Consider the following 18,135-nt stretch of genomic DNA (forward strand, 5'->3'; position numbering starts at 1 on the left):
CCTGGTTAAGAGAATGTACTGTTTTTGCGAAGGGCCTGAGTCTGATTCTCAGCATCCATATGAGATAGCTCACCTGTAACTGCTGCTCCAGGAGGCACAGTGTGCTCCTCTGGCCTCTGGCACCTGCATTCGTGGGTAATTACAAATGAAAATAAATCTTGAACTTTTCTTGAGGAGTAACTGGTAAAAATGAAGACATATCTGACTTCCAGAACTTGACAGATTTTCGGTATTTTTTTTTCACCCGTGGAACAACTACCAAGATGAAGGAATAGAACACCGAGCTCCATAAGGGGTCCCTGCATCCTTTTCTTATCAGTACCCAGCATCCAAGAATGTCAAATGCCTCTGACTCTGTCCTCGGGGTAGGCTGGCTCTGCCTACTTTTCAGGTTGCTTTTATATAGGTGGAGTATATGGCAAGAACTCGCCTGTGCGTGGCTTCTTGCACTTATCACGGTGTCTGACTGCTTTGAACGAGTCTTTGGATCCAGCCTCACACAAGGTTTTGTGTCTGGCCATCGGCCGAAGCGCTGTAACAGGTTGTCTCGGATGAGACAAATGGCAGCGCTCTGGGTGTCGACAACAAATGGCATCCACCGTTGTTCCCTCGAAGGAATTCTCAGATTGTCCCTAAATGTTTTGCAGGACAGTCCGTGCAAAGATTCCATACCTGGGGCAGGGGTGCGGCAGTGTTTGCTTTGTAACAGCCAGCAAGAGGTGTGGTGTCTCTGCGTTACCCAGGACGGCTCTGCCAAGTGGCTTGTCAACCTACCCGCCGGGCCTGGGTGTCTATGCTAGAGGTGGTTTGCTCTCACAGCGGCCTGAAGCCAGACCGACAAAGCACTTGTGCAAATGAGGCTGGAGGCTGGACTGTAAAGTGGTTGGGGCAAAGGTGGGTTCTCCAGGCTCTTCCTCCCTACAAAATACTCGTTCGATAAAATAGGAAGCAGGTGGTAGGTGTGGAGACATTGGCTTTTTGGAAACAACTCTCCCAGGACTCTTGAAAGTACTTTATCCTGGGCACATTTTCCCGAAGACCTTTAGGTCACTTTCCAAATGTCTCCTGGATTAGGTGCCTGGAAAACTAATAACCCCTCGGCCTATAAAGCACAGCTGTGATGTAGGCTGTGTTTAATGAGACACATAAAAGCCACATCGTGGTTTATTCGGGAGTGGAAGCAGCTTCTAGGGAGAGAACGGCCTGAAGCCAGTCAGCTGCCCACTGGGCTGCAAGCAGGACTGGCCAGGCAGCCTTCATGTTACTTCCATCTAATGAGCTTGTAATTTAACAGTGATCTGACATCTGTGGACCTCAGATCCTTCTACTGTTTTCCAAAGCAGAGTGAGTGGGTTTCACGATCTTCCCTCCTTCCACTGTGAAAAGAAAAAAAAAAAAAGTCTAGCTTTGAAACCACGAAGAGAGTATTGCAGCTGCCATGTTAATTGGTTCATTCTGATTGCTGAGGCCGTCTAGCCAGCAAAGCAATGAACTGTTACTTAGAGAATTGGAGAGTTGTACAGCTGGTGGAGACTTCACTCCCAACACCTCGTTCCGAAAGTCAGGGAGGCAGAGGCTCTAAGTGTTCAAATGACTTAGCAAAGGACATCCACATGGCTATTTGGAAAATGAACACCACTGCCCTCCACACCCGGGGCCTGCCTTCCCAGACAATCTCATGGCTGCTTCTCTCAGATTGCTGGGTGAGTCTCTTCTTTTCCAAAGACCTTGATCCCACCGTTAAGATCAAGGAGAACTCTGGGGGCTGTAGGGAACGGCAGAGTATGCTTTGATATTAATGGATTGCTTTATGGACTCAGACTCAGCAACATCAGGAGTTTGGGCTTAGTCAGGAGCATCTTTTCAGCTTTATCATCCCTCCTGAGTTTTCAATAGGAATCATGGTGTCTTCAAAGTCAAACCCAAACAGCACTGCCTCTGCATTGGGTAGCACATCTTTAGAGTAAAAGCCTTTGGACACATAGATGTAGTGAGCACAGAGTATTTGTCTAGGATACTGTCTGTCTTTCATGGTTGTGGTCAAAATGGTCTTACCAGCCAGTCTCTAGGGGAAATGCTTTTGTCATGCCTCATGGTGGTTTGGGAGTTTCATCCACTAAAGACTTGTTCAGTGACAACAGCTGCATGTGAGTCCTGTCTATCCCCCTTTGGCCCTTTCCAGAGCTACAGTTGTGTTCTGGGAAAGAAAGAGGGTGATGGCTTGTTCCCTGCATACTTCACCTTGATCCACTGAAGACAGGACTGTGGGCATCATCGTGCGTACCTGTTTACAAGTCTGTGACAGGCATTGTGCTTCTCCATCAGGGGCTGCTCATTTAAATGGTTATGGGATAAATTTGTGCCTAAGTAATTTAAGCCTTCTTTAGTCCTTTAGCACTTGTTAGGGTGTGAAAAGATGAGGAAGGCACATCCTCCAGGTCTGGTAGATAGTGGCGGCAGGCTTTCTTCTTGTTGAAGCCACAGTTACAGAGGAGGCAAAGTAGAAGCTGAAGGTGACTTAGAAAGCCTGCCTCATCTGTGATCTTATATGGTGTGTAAATTGCCTCTACAAGCTATGTGTCTGTGTTGGTGAAATGACATCCTTGTCAATTTTAAGCTTTAAATAAACAAGGGGCAGAAAAAGCTTACTATCATAGAAAGGCACACACACACAAATCCATGTTTGTGACATCTGTGGTTGCTAATCTTGGTAAACTTGACGTATCTGGGAAGAGGGAAGCTCAATCAAGGAATTCATCAGGTTGGCCTGTGGGCAAGTCTGTCGTAGTTTTTCTTGATTGATAACTGGTATAGAAGGACCCAGCCATTGCGGGACACACACCCCTACACAGATGGTGGGCCTACGCTTTGTGAAAAAGTTAGCTGAGAAAATCAGAGCATTAGTTAGTGTTCCTTGAACACTAGTTAGTTTCTGCTTTGAGCTCTGGCCTTGGCTTTCCTTGATGGTGGATTATAAAATGTAAGATAAAATAAACTGTTTACTCTCCCACAATGGCATCTTAGGTACCACCCAAGCTGATCCTTCTTGCTCTTTCTCTGCATGCCACTGACTGCCTTCTTACGTGAGGTCTTCATTCAAGGCCTGTGGCCAGTCTATATTTCTTACATTTGCATTGCTGGGGACCCAGAGTGCTGGATATGTGGCTCTGACAGGCCCCTGGAAAATGCTTATCAGAGCTGAAAGGCTGCCCAGTGACCTGGCTCTTCAGGTGAGGAATCTGAGCTCCAGGAAGGAATAATGTTTTGTCCAGGGTCTCACAGCCAGGCATAGTGAAGCCAAAAAGCCTGTTCTCTGCCCTTAAGCACAGTTGGGACTTTTTTTTTTTTTCTTTCTTACATCTAATCTGTGGGTAGGAAAAGTATGAGAAAAATGTTTGAATGAATTTTGAAAACTAGTAATAACAACAGTATATTAATAATGAGGTCTTTGTGCAGTCTTACCCCCGAACTTTTCTTAAATGTCATCTTCCTGATGCTATTATGCCAAACCTAATTTTCCCTTTTCCTTATTTAACTATTGATTTATGCATTCCTCCTTAGGAGAAGAAGTCTGTTTGCTACAAGTACATCTTTCTCAGAGTAACTCCTTCCCAACTTTTCACGGACATCTTGGCTAGGAGCTGTGTTGTGGTTAAGCTGCTGGCGGGCCTCAAAACCATCACTTGGGACTTTCAAGTTATTTCTGTAATAGTTTTTTTTTTTTTTTCAGCTTGGAAAGCTTATAGCAACTTCTGAAATTTCTGGTAAAGGAGGATGAACCGAGCCCTTGGGTGTGTGGAGTTCTGTCATCTTTTTTCACCGATCAAAGTGAGCCACCTATGTGCTCTCCACATAGGAGAGTTTCCATGTCCTTCCCAGCCACTGGGTGTTATATTCTTATAAGTACCAAGCCATTAGAGTTTGAATGGCTCATTCTTTTCTTAGTGAGTAATCCTGGTTGAATGTAGCCATGTGCCTTAAATATTACAAAGACTTAGCCACCTAATGAGAAAGCAAGTTTATGGTCTGGTAGGAGAAGGTGTTAATTGGAATGATGTGTTTTTTGTCCCAACTTGGGCACACAGCAACATCACAAAAAACCTTGCACGTGCAACACACGGTTGTGACAGACTTTGGCCCATGTGAACTCAGAATTTCATTATCTCTGGGCTTTGCACAAACTGGTTATTTCTCAAGGTTCAGTGAGTTCATCTGTTCCTTGAAGTTCAAGATCCAGCTCTTGAATTACACAGACATTGTTCTCTTTTTATACTGTTCTTCCTAGACCCGTTTGGGGGCACTGCGCTGGTTTTTCACACTTTTGCCCTGCTTATTAAATGGTGGATATAGGGTAGGGACATTCAAGACAAATTTAAACACCCCACCCCACAACTGGAGCTGCAGATGCTGAGAGACATGTCCCTATCACTCCTCTCTCTGAGATCAGGCTAGTCCTTACTGGAAGATAACGCAAAAATTTCAAACACTTTGAGACTTGGTCATTTGGCGCAACCTCGCTTCATCTCCCACAGTCCTTGATGAACGCACACCTTCTTCTCCACTGTCTCCTCTCTTCAACTGTCTTCATGCCTTGCTCTGAGTTCCTTTGTTTTGATCCTTTGACATGGACTTCGCACTCCCGGCACCTCCCACTGTCCTCTCATGACCAGTAAGTTCATGTCCTAACTGCCTACTCTCTGCTTCAGGCACTGACAAGGCTCACCTCCTGTGACTTCTCATCCCTCAGTCCTCAGACATCAGGAAGCTGAGGTGGGGGTTTGCCCTTCCCCATGTCCCTGCCACTGCTTCCTTCTCAGACTTCTCGCCTCTTTCCCATTGGAGACCGATGTCCTGCATCTAGGTCACTCACCACACTGTTTACAAATTGTCTTTCCCTCATCTTTCCTCCATGCTGTCCTGTTGTCTTCCTCCATGCTGTCCTGTTGTCACATGTAGACTGTTCAGGGATTGTATACCTCCCCAGATTCCGTTGACACCCATCATTTGTGGTCCTCCCTGGCTCCCAGAAATCCTTACTTTCATCCACCCAGCAACATGTTCAGCCTGGACCTTGTCATGCTTCAGACAACTCTATCTGCTCTCTAACTTCAGTTCCCTCCCTTCATATCCTCCAATGGACACTCTTTTTTTTTTTTTTTTCTTATAGTCTAGGTCCCTTTTTTTTTTTTTTTTTTTTTGTACATCAGTCTGTGAACCCGTATGGAATGGACTCCAGCAGCTCCGGTTCCTTCCTGTTGGTTCTTACAAAGTGTGCTTCTCTGGGGGGTGGGGGGCATGGGGGACACAGGCTTGAGCTGAACCCACGTGCCCTTCTCCTTGGCCTCCTCCTTCTTCTGGTCGTTCTCATTCACACGCTGCAGGAAGCTGTCCTGGCTCTTAGAGAACTTGATGTGCTCAATGAGCATGTTGATTCTCTTGACGAGGATCTTGCCTTTAACCTGCTTGTTCACAATGATGCCCATGGCATGCTGGGTAATGTAGACGCATCCGGTTTTGCCATGGTAACCCTTAGGGGGCATTCCCTTTTGACCAGTGCCCATTCCCTTGATGTCTACAATGTCACCCTTTTCGCATGTATGTGGCCAAAGGAACAACTCCATGTTTCCTGAAAGGTCTGGAGAACATGTAGCGAGTGCCCCTCTTTTCCTTTGTGTTGGTCATCCTGTTGAGTTACTGCAAGATGGCTACCTGTGGCAGAAAGGCCCAATGGGCACTCTTATTACCTTCTTACCTTTTTTTCTTTTTTTAACATCGAAGAAAGTTCCAGTTTTCTTATCCCTCAATTTGTCTCAATTTGATCAGGGGTCTCCTACACATCAGTGTTGTCCCTGCCCTTACACTCATAGATTCCTGGGGTGTCTGCTGAGTGGATCAGTGTTGTGCAGATCCACTCGTTGGACCTTTTCTTGTCTTGTGTTCAAGTAGCCTTCTGAGCTCTGCTGTGGAAAGTCACCAAACCATGAGGGATGGCCTCCAGGAGGGTGGATGCCTTACTATGACCTTTGCTTGTCTCTGCTTCTTTACTTTGGCCGCTTTCATCATCTCCTCCTAGTAAGCAACATTCTTGCTACTGTGTCTATTAGCCTCCCAGATGAGTGCCAGACTTATAGACTGCCATGCTTTGTTCTCAGGCATAGCCAAGCAAGTGGATTTTAGAGATCAACAGAGACACAAAACAAAGATATGCTGCTTTGCTGCCCAGGCCAGAGGGAGCCTCGCCAGGCCAGAAAAGACATCTTTGATTCCCTCCAAGCTGAACTTGGAAAGGCTAGGTGTAGAAGCAATAATGGAATTTTCCCCATCACAAGGGATTTGAGGAATTGTTTTTATTGGCTTATTTGGAGTTTAGAAACATTTCCTTTGCTATGGCTAATTCTGGCCTACATCACAAAAACACAAAAAGCAGAGTTTGCAAAGAGGCTCTTGGTAGCTAAGGCTCTGGGAGATCAGATGCACCCCATGGATGCTTCAGTATGCTCACTCTTGGAGTTTTAGCATGCTGGACTGTGTGCTCTTGGATCTTGATTTTAGGAAGCTTAGGAGTTATCTTAAGGGCTCTTCTGGTGGTAAGAAAACTGTTTCCACTTTTATGATGCCGAGCTCAGGCAAAGAAGTATGCTGCCAGTGTTGACTACTTTGTTCTCTGCTTTAGGGACCATTTGGATGCTCCTAATCTCAGGTTTACATGAACTGCTAGACGGTTGCTCTTGTCTTTTAGGCCCTGCTCCTTCCCTTGAGGTTACAGGATGATGCTTGGTCATCCTTCTGCTCAGTTATTTTTCCTTTAGAGAACTCTGCCCTGAAAATGTCCCTGCCTTCACTTCCCACCTCTGGCTGCAACTCCTACTCCCAGGAGAGACAAGGCCCATCTCACTTTCTCCCTCCTTGCCTCTTGCTTCTTTCATCTTCCTTACCTTAATTCCCTCTTTCCTCCCTTCTTCTATCCACCCCACTTCATTCTGGGATTTCTTTTTCTTACAGCATCTTCTACCTCCTAGCCATATAACCTATGGAGTGTGGATGTAGGGAGTTGGCAGACAGAAGGTGGGGTATTTTTCATGTCTGGAGTGAGTCTGGGGGACTTCTTCCTCCAAGTTGCAATCTGTGGGGCTCTGCAACATGAACTGTTTCTAGCAGAAACAATCAGGATTTGAGTTTGGATGGCTTTCTGTTGAGCTTCTCAGCAGAGACAGCCCAGGATAGTGACTGACAACTCTTCACATTGCTTCTTCTCAGAAAACACTTCGCTTATGTCCATCACTGTACATTATCACAAATACACAGTCGCTCTGGACAGGTTTCTATTCTGTTTGATAATGCGCAGTGGCTTCCACAACTTTATTTGAGTTGTGTGGAAATTAGCCTCCATAACAAACACCTTTCTCCCTTGAGCTGCATTTTCTTGACTGACATTTTCTCCACTAATCCTCTCCATTTGCCATTATCCCTGCTGAAGTACCAAGGATAGTGGCCATTTCCTTCTGCCTTTTTCATTAGGCTGAGTCTCTTAGGGACAGGGGCTGTGTTTTCCATGAACATTTGTTGGTGCTTGTGCCTTTGTGTATGGGTAAAAATGGGATCCTTAGATGGGTCTCACTTCCTCCTCACAGACCGAATCCAAGCCTCATAAGTCTTAGGGTTAGGGTTAGAGTTTTCTTTATTCTTGCCCCCTTTTTATCTCTTTCTGCACAGCGCTGTGTCCAAACTGAGCTTCACACCTTACACCTTTCCACCGTGTCCTGTGTGAGGCCATTGGTTCCAACACTCTTCTGTGAAGGTCTCTGTTTTCTACAGTGCATGGCTGAGGCTCCCTCTTCAGAAGCTGTCAGAGAAGGTGTCTTGCTCTCTGAAAAGCAAAAGCCTGTTTTTGCATTGACTTATGAAGATCTTGTTGCTAGCTACTACTAGGGTCAGGACTTAAGCTTGCCTGTGTAACTACTCTGCTTGCTCCTGAGACTCAGAAGAGCTAGTGATAAGACCAGAAGACATTCTAACTAAAACTTTTATTCTGAGTTCTCTTTTAGGAATCAATAAAAGTTTCAAAACTTTTACTGATTTTTTATAACAAGGAGGCTATCTGACTTCTTTCTAATGTGTATATAGTTGGTTCTGCTTCTAAATCTCTTCATGTAAAAGAGAAGAAATGACATCCTTTCCTCTACACACTTAGCACAGAGGTGTGGCTGTCGGAAAGGGCTGACCTTTGTCTCTGTGCGCTGGCTGCTCTGCCTCCAAGTCTCAACTCTCTCCAATTGACAGACCTGAAGGAGAGAACCCTCCTCCACTTGGACGAGTTCCTTGATCCCTTCCCACTGGGACTTAATGTAAACTCACTTTTAATTCTACAAGTTCAAAATTGCCATATGGACTTTCCCTCCTATGAAAAAAAGCTAGTTTTTTTTTTAAACTTAATTTTTGTCTTTGTACAAGGCCCAGGGAATACTGAGATATATGTATATTGGTGAACCTTCTCTTACACATTTTATCTATCTATCTATCTATCTATCTATCTATCTATCTATATCTATTTATTTATTTATATGTGTATAGTATTTTGCACACATATATGTCTATAATTATATGTGTTCATGATGCCTAGGGAGGCCAGAACAGAGCATCATATTCCCCAAGACTGGAGCTACAGATGGTTGTGAGCTACCATGTGGGTGCTGGGAATTGAACCCAGGTTGTTTAAAAGAGCAGGCAGTGCTCTTAACCATCTCTCCAGACTTGATATATGTGTATTGGATGGAGCCATGCTGCTTTAAAGTATGTGTTAAATGGAACTGTGCTGTATTTGATAACCAAGCTTTAACCACACTCTTCAAGAAGTCATGGGGTACCACGAACTGAAACCTTTTGCACTTGCTGTCCATTTGATAGCACCGAAGCTTTGAGCACCAGTCATTTTTTTTCCCAGCAACGCCTCAGTAGGTGTCGATGAAATCTTTGTGGGACGCTAGGTACTGGCTTGGATACCCGTTACAGTGGTGTACCTTGGTGCTGCATCAGCGTTAACTTTTGCAACCAGAGAACGAGAAGGCCTTCTCTTTGCTAGAACTAGGATGAGGCAATCTTCATGTGTGAGAAACATATGGAATGGCGCCTGTGTGTGGTGATTACAGTTTCCTTCTCTAAACAGCCTTCTGTGAGCAGCACATATACTAAAAGTATTGTTATACGTAGGTATTCCTATGGCCCACCTATGAGGGCGGCATGCAGTATAGAGATAATGGAAGCCAATAGGAAATGCTGGTTGTAGAGGGGTTGAAAAAAGAAAGTGGCATGGCAGTGAGCAGCAGAAGCTTGTACATTTGATTTGGGGATTGTGCAAACTGTTACATATTTGTAAAAACAAGTTTAGATTTGAAAATCAAAACCAAAAGAACAGAAATGAGGGGCCTTTTCTGGTGGCGTTAACCACACACAGAGGAGTAGAATGACTCCAGCTGGCTCTAAAGTGGATCCTCTGACTGAAGATGGTTGTGGTGAAGGAAAACGTGTCAAATAAAAGGCTAGACTCCCTCCAGGGATCTCATCAGTAGTGGAGGCACTGGCAGGCTGCTCCGAGACTGCTGTGTACATAACATCCAATAAAACAAAGGAACAGCCCAGGGGGCGCCAGCGACTTCTTTGAATTCCTGATGCTTCTCAGGACCCAGATTCTTGGTGTAGGAGAAAGATGATGCTTGATGTAGAATAGAAGAAAGTGAGTAAAATTCTGTGGTGCTCAAATTGAGTCGTAAATACCTGTATAGACCCTGCAACGTTCTGTCTTAAGTAAACAGCGGGGCATATGGTCTTGTTCTTTTTCCTGGAAAGCCCTCAAAATAAGTAAACAGGCATGCACCCATCCTAGATTCTGATTTTCATCCTGTGCTTTGGAAGAAGCAGGACTCTGCAAAATAGCTTAGTTTGAGATGGAAGCATCTTAAGCTAACCTGGACCATCATGTGATTACCAAGTAACAAAGAAACTGTGAAAACTACCAGAATCTCTTTGGTAGGATTCAGGAGCCTAATTATAAGAAGTTAGGAGCATACTTTAGACAGTTTGAGCACCAATACATTAAACAGCACCCGTAAGATTGAAGTGTGTTGTGTGTTTAAATCACGGTATTAATATTGATACTGACGTGACTTAGTCAGTGTTGGTGGGTGCTTGAGAATCAATTCATTGTCTTGAAATCCAAAAGAAAACTCACAGATATTTATACATTGTGGTTTGCTAATCTTGCTTGTCAATTTGACATACCCGGGAAGCAGAAACATCAATTAATGAATTGCCTTCATTGATGTGTCGGCATGTCTGTGGGTGCATTTTCTTGATGGCTAATTGGATATGTAAGAAATGTAGCCGAATGTGAGCCAGGGAGCACCACTTCCCTTAGTGATGGACTGTGACCAGGAAGTGTGAGGTGCAGTAAACCCTTTCCTCTCCAAGCTGTTCCTATGGTCACGGTGTTCACCAAAACAACAGAAAAAATAACCAGGATGGACACACACCCACCACCACCACCAGACTTCTATCCATAGTCTAGTTAATAAGGAACGATAGGGAAACATCTTCATTTTGCAACCCTTGTGGACTGATGGGCCTGGTCATTGACGCTCAGCACCTGCTCAAACCACAAAGACCAAGGCTCTTGCTGGGAGAGAGCCATGGTGCCCTGTGGTATCTTGCTATCTATGCTCCCGACCCCTCCTTGAAATTGACATGCTAGATGCAAATTCTCGTTTACGAGAAAATAAGAAGATAAAGCTCAGCTACATGTTGGCCATCGACAACATTTCCACACAGTGGAACTTTACAGGCTGAATCACAGCTTATTAAACCGAAGGCCACAACTCCATACGGGCTCATGTAGCTAAGCACGAGAGTTGAAAAAATCATTGCAACAGGTTTCTGAATGTGTAGTGACCAAAAACGACTCAGAGCCAATCCCCTAGTGAACCCGAGGTGTTTCTGGAAGGGCGCGCCATGTTGCACCACGTGACTTGGTTCTGCGCATGCTCGCTCGGCACTGCACATGGCACTGCGTCACTCAACACAACCAAAGCTGCCTCAGACACCTCAGCTCAGGAGTGAGACTGCTGCGACATGAAGTGTAGTGTTTACATCCAGAGCTGTCTGCTCTCACAGAAACATTCTCGTTTAGCTAAGGAAAACAAACTGAGTGTTTGCTAACCATTTCCCAGCATGTGCCAAACTCTAAATAGTGTGTCTTCCGGATTCTGCTCTGTCAATCCTTGATTTTAGAAACATATATTGGGGTGACTTACTTGTGTTTCATTAAAAAAAAGAGAAAAAAAGTGTGTTTTGGCTTGGAATGAGGACAATTTCAAACAGTAGCTGAAGACCGCTTTAAATATATTTTCGTACTAGGATTTGTGCAAAATGGCATTCTGAGCATAATCGTAGTATGAAAATATTAATCATCTCTGAAAAATGTTGAAGATGATCTATGTCTTGCAGTATAAAACATTTAGCCAAGATTTAATTCTTTATGATGATGACTAAGCACACTCATCTCATTAGCATGCAAATGTGTTCCGATCTGCAGTAAATGGAAACCGTATGTAGACACCAAGCAATGACTTTAAAATCAATTTCCTCATGATCAATTATCAATAAGTGTTTGATTTATGTAGTTATTTTGTGCCCCTGTACTCCTGGGCTGTGTAAAATTTTCTTGAGTTAGGATTCATGAGTGAAAAAGGCTTGAGAAGCTCTGGGCTAAATAGTACGGTTTCTTTATCACATATGTTAAAAAAGAAAAGCTAAGATGAGGAGATACAGCTGCCAAAAGAAATGAGATTTGAAGATGTGTTAATCAATTGCTGCCATGCTGTTGTGACAAAGAAAACTGAAAAAACATTCACTCGGTTATTGTGAAGGTGTCCAGACAGCACCTCCTTACACACATACACGTAAATACTGGTGAAATTGTACAGTTTTTTTTCAATTCGCTTCAAAATAGTGTGGGAAGGTGGGCAGTGGACTGTACGAGACTGGCCCTTGAAGGGCTGATGGTGGGGCTTGGTCCTCGGCACTTGAGGTTCATTTCAGTATTCTGTGTACTTTCGTGTATATTCAAAAAATCTTCCATCATCAGAAGTGATAACTATAAAACAGCAACAGCATGAAAACAGAACTGAAAACGAAGCAAGCAAGCATTCCTGTGAAGAGGAACAGGGTCTCCTGGAGGGCTAATCGGAAGCTGCTCTTGGGGGAGCTGGTGAGTGTTCCCAGGAGACACAAGCAGCCAGTGTTCTGTCAGGCTCTGCCAAGGCATTGGGGGTATTACTTCCTGACAGTAGAGCACGTTGATTCAGAGGTTGGTGACAAAGGGTCTTTGAATTTTCAGCACATACAAGGTTAGAATATGTCCGCGGACATTACAATCTGAATAGCCAGGTCAAACACCAGAATATTTTTATGACAGAAATATGCCCTAATGTTGGCAGTGGGACTGTTACCACTAGCATATTTTACAAGTTGAGTCTATTTTGTGCTCTAGCTTGAAGCAGTTTCATTTCCTGACCTATTATAGAGCACTGGCTTCTAGAATATAACATGTGTGTCCCCGATTCAACTCACTTTAACACTGAGGTTTGTAATGTCATGAGTTTGGTGCAAACCTTTAATGGAAATACTTGAAAACATCGTTCAAAACACTCTAACACAAAAACTTTTCCATAGATAGTTTTTTTGAGTAAAAAATATCACACACACACACACACACACACACCACACACACACACACACACACACACACACACACACACACACACACACCAGATTTCACTGTGAAATATCATAACATGAAATCCCAAACAACAATCCTGGGTTCAGATGATGGTGTGGGGAATCTTGTTTGGTTCCTGTGCAGATTTAGTTAGGAATTTTTTAGGTTAGGTTAGGTTTTTCTCCGTGTCCTTGTATTTTGTTTAGAAGCTGCAGCTACGCTCTCTCCCCTTACCTGGGATCAGGACGGCTTGGCAGAGCTACAGGAAGTGCCCCGAGTTTCCATGTAGGCTGCCAGGTGTGAGCCTGTCGTGGCTGTGTTCCACAGCTCTCCATTAACCCCAGCCCTTACCACACAACACAGGAAACCTTGCTGGAAACAGGCGGTGTTCATCAGCTTCATCGTTCAACACCTGGAGGGGCAGTTACTGTTGCTGGAGCGAGCAGCCCTGTTGCTCTGTCTCCACCTGGGAAGGACTCTGACAGGACAGACTTAAAGATCCTCAGTGAGGGTTTTGGGTTTGGGGACTATTTTCCCCCTTGGGACTCTTGTTCAGCCCCTACTCAATTATAATTCTACTCCAGGCATTTTAACTTAACAGAAGTATGTAAAACGGGATACCGTGGAGCCTATAAAATGTTCTCTAGTTTGAGAGAGGGAACTTTTAACTCCCTTAAACACTTTTAATGTTGCCTCCTTCCAACATAAGTTTACATCCAGCAGCATAAGAAACACAGAGCACCAACTGATTACATTTTAAGAGGACACTGGCTTAGACTCAGGCGAAAGCTCAGGGCAGGTGACCAGAGGCTGAAAGAGATCAAGGTGTAGATTCCAAAATACATCAAGATACAGAAGGCGCTGGAGCATTCTAGAGTCACCGGGAAACTCAGTTAGGCAGAACATAGCTCAAATGGTTTGGGAATAGAGGAAAATGAAATAAAAATAAAAACGATGAGCAGGTGATTGGGCTCTCTGCTGGGCAGATCTCACAGACCTGACCTACACATGCATGAAAGCGAGATGAGGTCAGACGGGAGAGAAGAAGAAACTAAATGAACATGGTAAGAGGGCTTCTGTTTGCTAAACACTCTTGTGAAAGAGAGACTATCATGAAGCATATACATTGATTACAAGATTTTTTTTCTCAATTTCAAAATAATTAGGAAGTAGTTGTGGAAAAAAAACTAAGATGTATGCAGATTAATACAAGCCACATTCTGCATTAAGCCAAGTAAGCATTAAGATATTTAGCGCAAAATCAAATAAACACTTATAAAATTCAGAACACTCTGTGGAGGCCATTTTTGATGGAAGAGGACGCAGGAGTGCAATTACCTTTGTGGAGAAAGGGAGAAAAATGAGAATATGTATCTGAAGTTATGTAGCTAAAAATCATACTGAGACATGAAACTGTCACTCGGGGACTGGGGAGATGGCCCAGCTCTTGAGAGCCCTGGCTGCCCTTGCTGAGGACCTGTGTTGGGTTTCAAGTACCCACAGAGCACCTCCCATCTGTCTGCAAGTCCAGTGCCCGTGGCTTTGATGCCCTCTGCTGGCCTCCTGGGGCTCATCACGCACGTGGTGCACACATTCAGGCAAACCGTTCCTGCACATTTAAAAGTGGCCCTCCAGCCTTACGTGTGTTCAAGAAGCATCTAATATGCATAATAATTCCCCACTTATTACTATTGTAAGAAGTTCATTGACAAGTTAGAGAAAATGAACTTAAGTCTTTACCAGGTTCCAGAATAAATTCCAGACGGGTTGAAGAGTTAAACAAAAATTAAAGTATTCTCTAAAAAGATCGTGAAAGTAAATGTGTCTCAAATTTCTAATGAGGCTTATGATGAGGATTTCTCAAGAGAACATTTAAACCAGTGGCTCTCAGCCTTCCTAACGCCGTGACCCTTTAATACAGTTCCTCGTGCCGTGGTGACCCCCTACTCAACCACAAAATTATTTTTGTTGCTACTTCATAACTGAAATTTCGTTACTGTTGTGAGTCATAATGTAAATATCTTTGGAGACAGAGTTTTGCCAAAGGGACTTAGCTCTACGCACACATTGAGGCTCTTGATTTAAATAAGGAGTTGAAGGAAAATAGCATACAATCCAAACTGTAGGTTTGGAAATTCAAATTTGCAAACAGGCAAGAAATCCCAAAATAACCTACCTAATGAGTAGGTAAAGGGAAGCTATTTACTATTCCAAAAGGAATTCAAGTGCGTGGTGAGCCATCATACAGGAAAGTCAGCTTCATTTATAATCAGTGAAGACTAAATCCAAGCAATGACTAAGTAGCGTTCTCCATCATGGCATTACTCCACAAAAAAAAAAAAAAAAAAAAAAAAAAGAAATTGCTAATCTAATGTTAGTGATTGTAATGGAAACGACTAGGCTCAGAAGGTGCTGTGGACTATGAAGCCTTGGCTGCCATGGAGCTGGCTATGTAGATCAGGCTGGCCTTGAACTCACAGGGACCTGCCTTCCTGCCTCTCTGTGCTGGCACTAAATGCATGTGCCACCATGCCACTAACTAGCACCATATTTTTGATCAAATATCTTTCCTTTTTGGGCCTAGAAAACATCTTTTCAGAGCATTTATAAAAGCAATAGGTTTAAGTAAAATTCTTTATAATTATTGATATAATTATTTATATTGCTCAAAACTCAGGAACAATATTATTATTAAAACATGAGAAATAGCTAATTGTGAGATTTCTGGGATGGAATATTACAAACTCCTATGATGTTTTATATAGTCAAAATAATAGGAAGTAATGATGTGGAATTTTTAAGGTTACAGATCAGTTCTCAAAATCACATAGCAAATCTCAGTTTCGTTCACCTGAGGCTAGAGAGAAAGATCATGGTGCTGACAATGGATGGCTTCAAGTTGTGGCATTGTTGGTGTCTAGATATTTGCAAGACATTTCCCACATATTGCTTGAGTTTTATTGTATTGACTGTAAGTGAGATAGACTCTTTCCATATTTTTATTAGCCAAGTACTTGGTTTACATTTTAGAACAAACAGCTACAAGTACCATAGTAATTAAAGCTAGGTTAATGTTCCTCTGAAATGGTGGTGAAGAGCATTCAGGGGGAAACCGTTAATAATACTGGGATACATTGAAAGTTAGAGATCACTTTAAAAAACAGAAAGATCTGAGGCATGGATATCAAAGCTCGTGCTTTACTTAACAGGACCCTACTTGTATTTACTTCGTGCTTTTAATTTTTCTTTTGGTTTTTATGAAGTAATTCCCCTAAGAGATGGAAGAGCTTGCATTTCTGTTTTTATTCTATGAAGAGCTTTGCATTGCTGTGGTAACTCTCCCTGCCTGCACTGAACTGCTTGGAACTGCTCTTCAGGGCAGATAAGTGGACAGAGCTCAGCCTTGGGGGAAGCCTGTGTGTTTGGTTTCACCTACAGAGACCCCCGCACACCTATTCCTCATCTACCTTTGGCTGAAGCTGTCCTGTATGTCCATCTATTAATAAAACCCAGGAAGCCATAATAATTGGTGGTGAGATAATAACTCACTTTCCTACTTAAGACTGCTGGTATTAAGTCATTTAATAGAATGTTTTCATGATTAAAGATTGGGTAAAGTCTTAAAGTCGGATACAGTTGTCCCAGGCAACCTAAAAATGTTCCCTTTGCCATACTGCTCAAGCCTGGGAGCTTGCACCCCAGTTCCAGAATTATGGCAATAAAAACAAAACACAGTCTCGTGCTGAGCCCTCAACACAAATTCAAAGAGAACAAGGGGCATTGTAGCCTGTAGTGGGCTGGTGATGGGTAGTCATGATTGCCAGCTCAGCTGAATGGAGACATTCAGGAGATGAGCAGCACCCCTCCCTCATGTGTGTCTGTGCAGGCATTGCCAGAGACCGTCAGGTCTTAAGGTCATACCTAATGGATGGATTAAACATTTGGCTAGTCTATGGGTGAATGATGGGACTTTGGAGGAAGACTGTTCCCGGGACCTGCCTGTGAAGGATGTGTTTTGTCCTGGCTGCTTTCTGTTGCTCACCTGTGCTTCTTGGTCACCATTAAGGGAGCAACCTTCTTTTGCTATGTACTGCTACCATGATGTATCTGCCTACCGTAAGCCTAAACACAAAGGAGACAGCCGTCCATAGATGGGGCCCTCTTAAACAATAAGACAAAATAAATATTTCTCCTTTTAAATTCTTTCTTTCAGGCATTTGTTCTTTCTTTCAGGCATTAGAGGTCTCACTAATACAGTGTCACCATTCAGATAAGTCACAGTGTGCTTTTACTTTAATACTCAAAGTAAAAACTCAGCATTGAAAATTCCAGTGGGAGCCAGGCATGGTGGTATACACCTTTAGTCCCAGAACTCAGGAAGGCAGAGGCAGGTGGCTCTCTGTGAGTTCGAGGCCTGCCTGGTCTACAAAGCAAAGTCCAGGACAGCCAAGACTACACAGAGAAACCCTGTCTCAAAAAGAAAAGAAAGAAAAGAAAAAAGAAAAGAAAATTCGACTGGGAAGCTAGACCTAGTGACACCTGTAACCCCCGCTCTTGGGATTACATCAGCAGAGGCAGATGGATCTCTGTGAGTCTGAGGCCAGCCTGGCTTACAGAGTGAATCCTAGGATATTCAGGGATTTCTTGTAGAGAGGCCCTGTCTCAAAACAGACAAACTCCACTAGGGAATAAATTCCGTATCTTTTCAGACCTTAACTTAAAAAGATTACCAGGGCCTGTGTCTTTTTGCTTTAACTTTTGAGAGACAGACTGGTCCCTATGTAGACATTTCAATAAAACGGCATCTGACACTCAGGCCCTGAGATTTTCTTTCAGAGATGAGTAATGACTAAAAATGATTTTACAAGGCAGATGCTTTTGAAAGCACACAGAACATTGTGAAGGATCAACTATCAGTACTGATTGCCCAGAGACGGTGGTGTGTTAGTGGCCAAGAGCTTCTAGTATTTTTTCAAAGGTATATATATGGTGTGTGTGTGTGTGTATGCCTGTTTGAGTGTCTGCCATCTATGTGCCAGGGCCTGCGGGGAGGACTGAGAGAATGTCAGACCTCCTGAAGTTGGAGTTAACAGGTGTTTGTGAGCTGCCAGCATGGGTGCTGGGAACTGAACTTGGGCCATTGGAAGGGCAGTAAGTGCATTAACTGTGAAGCTGTCTCTTCAGCCCTGCAGGTGAACAAGATGGGGGGCGGGGTGTACTGTCCACCAAAATGGACTAAACCAGGAAATTTTGCAAGCAGAAACTAATAAAAAATAAAGTGAAGGAACGAATCTGAAGCCAAGTCCAAGGCCTGGGATTCTGAATCAAGAAAGGCTGGGTTTCAAGGCTCCTCAGAGTGTGTCTAG

At 43.6% G+C, this 18,135-nt stretch overlaps 1 protein-coding gene and 1 pseudogene across 1 annotated transcript in view; one reads left to right on the forward strand and one right to left on the reverse strand.

Annotated features, from left to right (window-relative positions):
• The window catches only part of Adamtsl3 (ADAMTS like 3), a 272,928-nt gene that overhangs the window by 46,116 nt on the left and 208,677 nt on the right, over window positions 1-18,135 (forward strand). The gene's annotated exons all lie outside the window — the stretch shown is intronic.
• Window positions 5,204-5,682, reverse strand: LOC129688307 (60S ribosomal protein L21-like; annotated as a pseudogene).

The sequence above is a fragment of the Psammomys obesus genome, unplaced genomic scaffold, assembly GCF_907164565.1.
Source record: "Psammomys obesus unplaced genomic scaffold, mPsaObe1.curated_primary_1811, whole genome shotgun sequence".
In the NCBI taxonomy this organism is placed as follows: Eukaryota; Metazoa; Chordata; class Mammalia; order Rodentia; family Muridae; genus Psammomys; species Psammomys obesus.